Here is a 10,000-nt window from a genome sequence, read left to right on the forward strand (position 1 = left end):
ATTAGAAAAGTGTCATCTTGCAGATTCACTAAGAATTAATAAGCGCGAGGAATCCAAGCTGCTGCGTTTTCTCTGCGCTTTGAAACGAAAACATAAAAAAAAAAAAAAAAGAAAAGAAAAAAAAAGAAAAAAAAACACAAGAAAAAGAAAAAGAAAAAGGTCCGTAGATACTTCTTCCTTCGATTATTTCTTATATTCTTATTCTTTCCTTCCTTCTTTCTTTCATTGACTTCTTCTCTTATCTAATCTAATCTAATCCAATCTAATCTAATCTAATCTAATCTAATTCTCTTCTATTCTTTTTCGTCTCTCCTTTCCTTCTTTCTTGCTTTCTTTCTTTCTTTATATTTGTCTATCTTTCTTCTATTGTACGTCTGCTCGAAGCAACAGCTTTTGTCGATATGTATCTAAGTATTTACTTACATACAGGTAGCTCATTCTGTAAAAGGATATTTTTAACCGTATTGTATAATGTATTATGTAAATTTTTAAATTTTACATTTATATATATATATATATATATATATATATGCATAGTAATTTGATACTCATTTTTCGTTTTCTTTATAATAAATTAATTTCACTATATAATAATTTATTTATTTGTTTGTCTTTCTTTTTCTCTTTTTCTTTTTTTCTTCTTTCATTTCATTCTCTTGAGAGACAAAATAAATTGTTAATTAATATCGTAGAAATTCATATGTCTGATAATTAGATATTATTAGATACGATATATGATGTAAACATAATTTTTTCTCTTTTTCTTTTTTTACTTGTAGATGCGAATTAATCAATCCTTCGAAATTCTTATCCGATGAAATTTAAGATTTAACATTTTTGTTCGAAACGTTACGAAGGAGAAAGAAAAAGAAAAAAGAAAAAAAAAACAACAAGAAAGAAAGAAATGTAATTAGATCGTAGAGGATTAAAGAATTTTTTTTTAATATATTTCAAATATCTTAAAAATTCTCTGAACGTTACTAAAAGTTTTTGAAAAAATTATAAAAAGAAATTAATACTCTTGAGATTAGAATATATGATTATTACATTGCTTCTATATTATAATATCTATACTGGAGCTATCTGTATGTATGTATTGTATGTTTTGTATGTATGTATATATACAGGTTTGGTATTTAATAACTATTACCACTTGAAATATCAATAATACGTGTGTTGCATCTCCATTTGGGAGAGAACAAAAAATATATAATGGTGAATATATAATCCAGCTTATAATGGATCAGAATTCATGTTTTTTTCTAATGTCTTTTCTATGACTTCGATCAAAGAAAAGAAAAAAAAAAGGAAAAAAAAATAATAAATCACATAGGTGCGTGAATTGCCCAAACACTTTTTCAAAACAACTCGCGAGCTAATAAACTTTTCGACATTCTGCTCTGATATTTTTTCATTCGAAATATCGCGCGAGAAATATGCATGAAAAAAAGGAAGATCGTAGTAGGTCCTTTCGTTTGGAAAGGAAAGAAAAAAAAAAAAAAAAAAAAAAGAAAAAAGAAAGGAAAAAATTCGAAAAAATATCAACGACTTTTAAATCACGTTAAAAAAATAAAAAGAAAATAAAAAAATAAAAGAATAAAAAAAAAACAAGAAAAGAAGAAACTTCATCGAAGAAAAAATTCTTCTTTGTCTATAAAATCGAAAAATAATAGATACTTTTCGAGTTGTTAATAGTTTAATTAACTCATTCCGTATATTATAATATATAATATAATTTATAAGAACATACTTTATATACATGCATACATACATACATACATTATAAGAATTTCGAGAAGAACTTTGCTGGCTTTTCTTTCGATGTCGATCTTCTCTTCTTCTCTATTTTCACTGATAAAAAGTTTGCTGCTTCATAACTTCGAAAAACTCTTTTCCTGTGGTTAGTAAAGACGCGAACAATCGATATCTATATGCTCTATACTATTTCTCATTCATGAGAGTATCGATTTTTCACGCGTTTCCGAGCTCTTATTACGAAGACGACGAAGCCTGTAACGCTTGAGAGTACCGTCCCATCGAATTTTATTCGATGTACGAAAGAAAGAGAGAGAGAGAGAGAGAGAGAGAGAGAGAGAAAGAGAGAGAGAGAGAAAGAGAGAGAGAATGTACGAGTGAATGAAAAAATGAAAGAGAAAGAGAGAGAGAAAAAAAACTGAAAAAGATATTTATTCAATTGAGAAAGGAAAGAGAGAGAGAGAATGAATGAATGAATGAGAGAGAGAAAGAGAGAGAGACAGAGAGAGAGAGAGAGAGAGAGAGAGAGAGAGAGAGAAATTACGAAAGATGATATTTATTCAGAGAAGAGAAAGAGAAATAGAGGTAGATAGATGAATAGATAGATAGATAGATAGAGAGAGAGAGAGAGAGAGAGAGAGAGAGAGAGAGAGAGAGAAGAGAATAAACGTTAGACTGATGTTTAGATTAATCCGTGGGAACACTCAAATAATTTTGCAGCTTACTTTTACTCGTGAAGAAAGATAGAGGGAGAAAGAAATTACAAAAATAAAGGAAAAAAAGGGAAAGAGAGAGAGAGAGAGAAAGAGAAAATTGATGAAAATAATATTTTCTCTATGGATAATCGTCCGAAATGAATTTCGTAATGAATATCGTCCGAAAAAATTGTTCGCGTTTTTCGTCATTTATATCAAGTTGTTGTTATTTATTCATCTTCATTTCTTTTTAATTTTTAATATTGAATATTTGGATAATAGTCGTTGAACGCGTAGAAATTTGTCGGACGCGCGCGACCAACAGAGAGAGAGAGAGAGAGAGAGAGAGAGAGAGAGAGAGAGAGAGAGAGAGAGAGAGAGAGAGAGAGAGAGAGAGAGAGAGAGTGAGAAAGAGAGAGGGAGAGAGAGAGAGAGAAAGAAAGAAAGAGAGAAAAAGAGACAAACAACCGGCGCCTCGTTCGCCCTATTTTGTAAATCCTTCCAACGAAAGCCTTGATAATTTTTTAAACTGATCGTTAGTTGCCTTAGCGTAAGCGAAAGAATAATGAATAAAGGAAAAGAATAATAATATATCGTGGTCCTCCTGTCCGAGTGGGTTTTTTCACACGAACATCGCGTATTCTAATAATGATACTAGTCGAGAAGTTCCATTGAAGAATAAGAGAGAAAGAGAGGGAGAGAGAGAGAGAGAGAGAGAGAGAGAGAGAGAGAGAGAGAGAGAGAGAAAGGGAGAGAGAAGAAAAAAACAGAAATAAAAAAGTATGGAAGTATTTCTTATATATATATATGAATTAATTTCATTAAAAAGAAAATTTTATATGTATATATATATATTTTTTTTCTAATCGGATTCAAATCTAATTTAAAAAATACGACGAAACAAATTTTCAAATATATCTTTTATCTATAAAAAGTTATGTATACACACATAACTATTCATATTCATTCAGATATTAGATATATGAATATAATAATTTATATGAAATTATGTTTTGACAGTCAACACGTTGATATATTAATGAATTAAATAAAAAATTATATTTCACAAGTTGGAGATTATTTTAACAGTCATGTTATTTAAAAATTAATGATTTTTTATCTGAGATTACTTTTTGACATTTTATAATATTAAATATTTATGCAAAAAAAAGTAGCCAACTTGTTAAAATGCAAAGGAAATAAGAGAAAAAAGATAAGATAATGATTTAATTAAAATTACTTTGAAATCTTCATGATTTTAAGATCGTAATAATTTATCTAACATCATTTTGACAGTCAAAGTATTTTAAAATTCATGATTTTCAAATATTTATTTATTCTAAATACACAAAAAAGAAAAAGAAAAAAAGAAAAAAGGAAATGCAAATACGAGAACGGTGTTTGAGGGAAAGAAAAAGAATGACGAAAAAAAGTAAAAGAAAGAGAGGAAAGAAAAAGAAAATGGCGACTTTCGACTGGCTTGTTTCACGAGTGATTAAAATGGAGGAGGACGATTTTCTTAGAGTCCGTCGATATTATAACATGCGCTTAAGAACACGACACTTAGAGAACAATGTGTTCAAAACCTAGTTCTAGCGTTAAGTACACACACACACATACACACACACACATACATATATATATATACATACATACATACATACATACATATATACGTAAGTAGGGAAAAAAAGAAAAGAAAAGAAAAAAAGAAATAGAAAAAAGAAAGAAAGAAAGAAATAGGGAAGCATGTGAAGCATAGGGATCGTTAATATTTTTCGTTTCGTATATATATATATATATATATATATATATATATATATATATATATATATATATACCTTTTTCTCTTTCTCTCTCTCTCTCTTTCTGACTCTTCCTCTCTTTCATTTTCTTTCTCTCTCTCTCTTTCTCTCATATTCTCTCTCTCTCTCTTCCTTTCTCTTTTTCTCTCTGCCTTTATTTTTCAATTGTGCACAATCGTGTATCTATGTTGCAAAATGAAATGAAATTCGATTCGAATAGAAAAGCACGAGAGAAAAAGAGAGAGAAAGAAAGAGCAAGAGAGAGACAGAGAGAGACAGAGAGAGAAAGAGAGAGAAAGGAAAAGAGAAAGAGAGAGAGAGAGAGAGAGAGAGAGAAAAACGAGAAAGAAAGAAAGATGTTTCTTTTTCCCCCCTTTTAAGTAGTACAAAGCTGATAAAAGAAAAGAAAAAAAAGGAAAATAAAGAAATAAGCAAAAAAGAAAAAAGAAATCAAGAAACAACGAAACGCGTTTATCGCGCTGCCTCCATTTTGATATAAATAATTATCTACCCAATTAATTTTCATTTTTTTTCCTTTTTTTAATTTCGCTTCGTAATGCCTTAATCGAAAATTTTTACAAATAACCCGTGCACATAGTTAAATGCAACAATGCCATCCTCTTACGTACCAATATATATATTCGCTCATTATTACGATTCCGACGATAACGAGAGAGAAATAGAGATAAGACCTGCCGCGGCTTAATTCGAACGAAGAGTCTGGCTACGATGTCATAAGCTTCTTTAATAAGAAACAAAACAAAAAGAAAACAAGAGGGAGAAAGAGAGAGAGAGAGAGAGAGAGAGAGAGAGAGAGAGAGAGAGAGAGAGAGAGACAGACAGACAGACAGACAGAAGAAAATTCTATTTTCCACGAGAGGATTTTTTGTCATGAAAGAAAAAAAGAGAAAAAAAAAGGAATAAGCGTATAAATCCTGATCGCGCACACTATCGGATAAACGAATAAACATAATAATATAAAAATTGTAATTAATAATAGTAATAATAATAATAATAATAATAATAATAATAATAATAATAATAATAATAATAATAATAGTAATAATAATAATAAAAAAATAATAATATAATAAGGATAATAGCATTAACAATAATAACGTAAAAATAATAAGAAATAAATAAATAAATAAACAAATAAATAAATAATAATAAGTAATAATAAAAATAAATAAAAATAATAATAATAAATAGTAATATAATATTGGTAACAATAATAACCTCTACTAGTAATGTTAAATAGTAGAAGAAAACAAAAACGAGGACAAGAAAACTCGAATAAAGAAACGACTCTTATAATATTATTATTATTAGCCATGACGAGCCGAATAGATCGTAACGAATAATTATTGCAATGATATATATATGTATATATATATGTATATATGTATGTATATACATATATGAATAATGATATATATATATATATATATATATATATATATATATAAGATATATATATATATATATGTTATTATTATCATTATATATATATATATATATATATATATATATATATATATATATGTTATTATTATCATATATATATATATATATATATATATATATATATATATATATATATATATATACATATATATATATATATATACATTTTTTTATAACGTCTCCTTTCTTCTTTTTTACCTACTATTGTTATTATTATTATTATTATTATTATTATTATTATTATTATTATTTTCGTCTCTTTTTTTCTTATTATTCGGATGACGATCGTATAGAGATTTATAGCGCGTTGCTTTGAATTATCACACATCGATCATCACACGCTAAATTACTTTTCAAACCCTTTTCTTCTTTTTTTCTTTATTCTTTCTTTTATTTTATTTTTTGTATCTTCTTTTTTTTTCATTTCGTCTATCCGTGACGATGTAAATAAATATCGAGAAGAAACGATTGTAACGATGTAAGGAATAGTGCGACGTAACGACGTAGTAAATATAGTCAAAGTTGTAGAGGAAATAAAACAGAGGCAAAAAAAAATATTATTACGAAGGATAAAGATACCTCTAAAGAGTGTATGACGTGTATTGTACTAAGAAAGAAACGACGAAGATAATATAATAAGTAATGTTATTATACTGGCAAGAGCTGGGTACCCCAGTCGGGCCAATATTCGATAAATATCGGTGCAGACATCTTTTTCTTCTTCCGTTTTACGATCGTAAATACCTATATAAATGTATATGCATATATATATATATATATATATATATATATGTATATATATTTATATATTTATATACATATAAGTATATTTATATACGAAGTGAATGATCCTTCTGTGTTTCTCAAGACGCCATATGCCAAGCTCGTATATGGATCCTTGATATTTTCAAGAATACATATAATAAGCGATTACCAATTATTATTATTATTATTATTATTATTATTATTATTATTATTATTATTATTATTATTATTATTATTATTATTATTATTATTATTATTATCATTATTATTCTTCTTTTCCTTCTTATTATTATCATTATAATTATTAGGTAATCAGGAAAGTTTGATGTGCCGTTTTTAGATTTATCTATCATTTATCTCTATCAATTAAAACGACACGAATCTTTCATGGTTGCCTGATAGATATTATTATTATTATATGATGATGATGATGATGATGATGATCGTCATCATCATTATGATTGATGATCATCATCATCATTATGATTGGAGAATGAATGCTCTCGTGTTAATCTAATCTAGATTGTAGAAACTTCAAAGAAATATTTCATCGAATCTAAATATAACGAGGATAATACGTATATATATATATATATATATATATATATATATATATATATATATATATATATATATATATAATGTACATCTCGAGAAAGAGAGAGAGAGAGAGAGAGAGAGAAAAAGAGAGAGAGAGAGCATTAATTCATTCATTATTATTTATTTTCTCCCAACATTTTTCTTTTTTATTTATAATTTTTCTTTTTTTCTCTTTTCTTCTTTTCTTTTCCTTTTGGAATTGCAAAAGAGTTTCTCTATCCTTGATATGTGAAAGCAATAATAATAATAATTAATACGCTAAAGGAGAATCGATAATAACGGCAACGAAGACGGAACGAATGAGTAAACGAAACGTGCAACCTCAACGGCAATAATAATAATGATGATGATAATGATAGGAACGGGATTATTAGGAGGAAAATTAACATTTTTATATTCACACGTACGCGTACGCATACAAATTAAACGAACACACATACACACACTTACGCAGACAGACAGATACATACACGCATATATTCAGATGACTCAGCTATCGATTTCTATATATGATCTTTCTCACTACGTAAAGAAAAATAATATTTTTATTAAAATATTACTGAACGCTATAATCGATAGATCTTAATAGAGATCTCCGGCGGCATTTTGAAAATGAAGAGGAGGAAAATAAATATAAAAAGAAAAAGAAAAAGAAAAGGAGGAATTTTAGAGTGAAAAGATATTAGATTTCGTATGCAGTTTATTATATGTAAACACGATCACACATATACATACATGCATACACACACACACTCACACACCTACACACGTATACACTATATACATAACAATGAGAAAAATTATGAGCAAGGAACGATCGGATCGTGTGCGTAATCCCCGAAACGAATGTACAAATATCTTTGTGACTTAAGACGACCGATTTAGTCGATGTTCTTGTGTAATAGTAATAATAGTCGAAAGAAAAATCTTGTCACTTAAAAATACATACGTATGTGTATGCCCGCATAATGTCCATACATGTCCCTGCGATTCGGTGGGTGTTCGATGGAACAAAACAAAACAAAACGAAATAAAACAAATAAAAAAGAGAAAAAAAAGAAAGAAAAAAGATAAAATAAAAGAAAGATCAATTTTTATCGTCAATTCATCTTCATTGAAAAAGCAATATATACGTGTATCCAATTTAGGGAAAGAGAGAGAGAGAGAAAACGGAAAAATAAAAGAAAAGAAAAGGAGAGGAAAAAAAAAGAAAAGTAAAAAAGAAGAAGATGCGTAACTAAAGTCAATCTAACTCGATCAATTAAAATAAAATTCAATTAATTCATTGTCAAGATCGATGCCTCGTCGAATCGCCTAATCGTCTATTATACATACATACATCAAACGTCCGTAGATTATTTTCCCTAATTCGATCCTTTCGATGATTCTTCCATTGGATCATAGTAATTGTACGCGTTTCGCTTAATAACGAAATAATCGAAAATGAAATAAATAATTCGCGAACGATTACAAGTACAAAGAAAATTCATCGGAATTTTTTAATTATATTTCGAAACTGATCCATACGCGAAGAAACGTGAATATCGAATCGAAAGATTTATAATTATCTTCTATGCGTATAGAAACGTAAACATAGATACATACGCATATAACATGCATATGTTACGTATTTACATACACGTGACGCACACATCAACACATACACGTATATGTATCGAAACTTTTCGAAAATGATGTCTTTCGAAGCAAAGAAATAAAAAAAGAAAAAGAAAAAGAAGAAGAAGAAGAGGAAAAAAAAATAATAAAAAGAAAAAAGGAAAATAATATTCTCTCGGACATGTAATCGTGAATTAAATAATTTAATCGTTGCTTCTCACTCTTTGATGTCAAGGACTTTTTTAATACGCTCTTTAAATCTTGAGAACTTGTCGTGGAACGACAATGAAAAGAAAGAAAGAAAGAAAGAAAGAAAGAAAGAAAGAAAAAAAAATAAGAAAGAGAAGAGAAATGAAAGAAGAAATAAGGATTTTTCTCTCCATTTGGGAATTTCCGCGGATCTCCTCCCTCCCCTGTCGAAAGAAATTTTGAACGAGAAAAAAAAAGAAAGAAAAGAAGGAAGATATATATATATACACACATGAAGAGAGAGAGAGAGAGAGAGAGAGAGAGAGAGACGAGAAAAAAAATTCCATTCCAATCCTCCCTACTCGTTGATATTAATCTAAACGCTAAGTAGTAGCAAATCCAGAAAAAAAATAAAATAAAATAAAATAAAGCAAAAGGAAAAACATGAGCAAGGGCAAATCCGAGAAAAAAAATAAAGGTTTTTGCTATCTCCTTTTTAATTGTAAACGCGTGAATTTTTCGTGATAAGAGTCTTGACGAAATGAAAGAACGAAAATTGATTAAAAACTTGCGCGAAAAAACAAGAGGATTCTTATTTGAAGAATGTGAGATCGAGAGAGAAAGAGAAAAAGAGAGAGAAAGAGAGAGAGAGAGAGAGAGAGAGAGAGAAATATATAAAAAGTGCCTACACCAATAAATTATTCCCTAGCTTGTATAACGCGATTCAACGAGTACAGATAGTGTCAATTACCGGTTTAAAAAAAATAATGGAAAAAAGAAAGGAAAAAAGAAAGGAATAATAAGAACAGAGAAAGAAAAAGCAATAAATAAATGATTAAATAAGTAAATAAATAAATAAATGAACGAATGAATGAATAAAGAAATAAATAAATGAACAAATATTGGTTTGATTGATCTGAAATTTCAAAGAAACATGATTACGTACTTCATAAAGAGCAAAAGAGAGAAATAGAGAAAGTGAGAAAGAGAGAAAGAGAGAGAGAGAAAGAAAGAGAAACGATATGACACGTTTGAAAGAGACAATTGTGTCATCTACGCTATTACTACTATTACCATTAATCATCGTGCTTATTACACACGTATTGT

This window comes from Vespa crabro, chromosome 2 (genome assembly GCF_910589235.1).
Source record: "Vespa crabro chromosome 2, iyVesCrab1.2, whole genome shotgun sequence".
In the NCBI taxonomy this organism is placed as follows: Eukaryota; Metazoa; Arthropoda; class Insecta; order Hymenoptera; family Vespidae; genus Vespa; species Vespa crabro.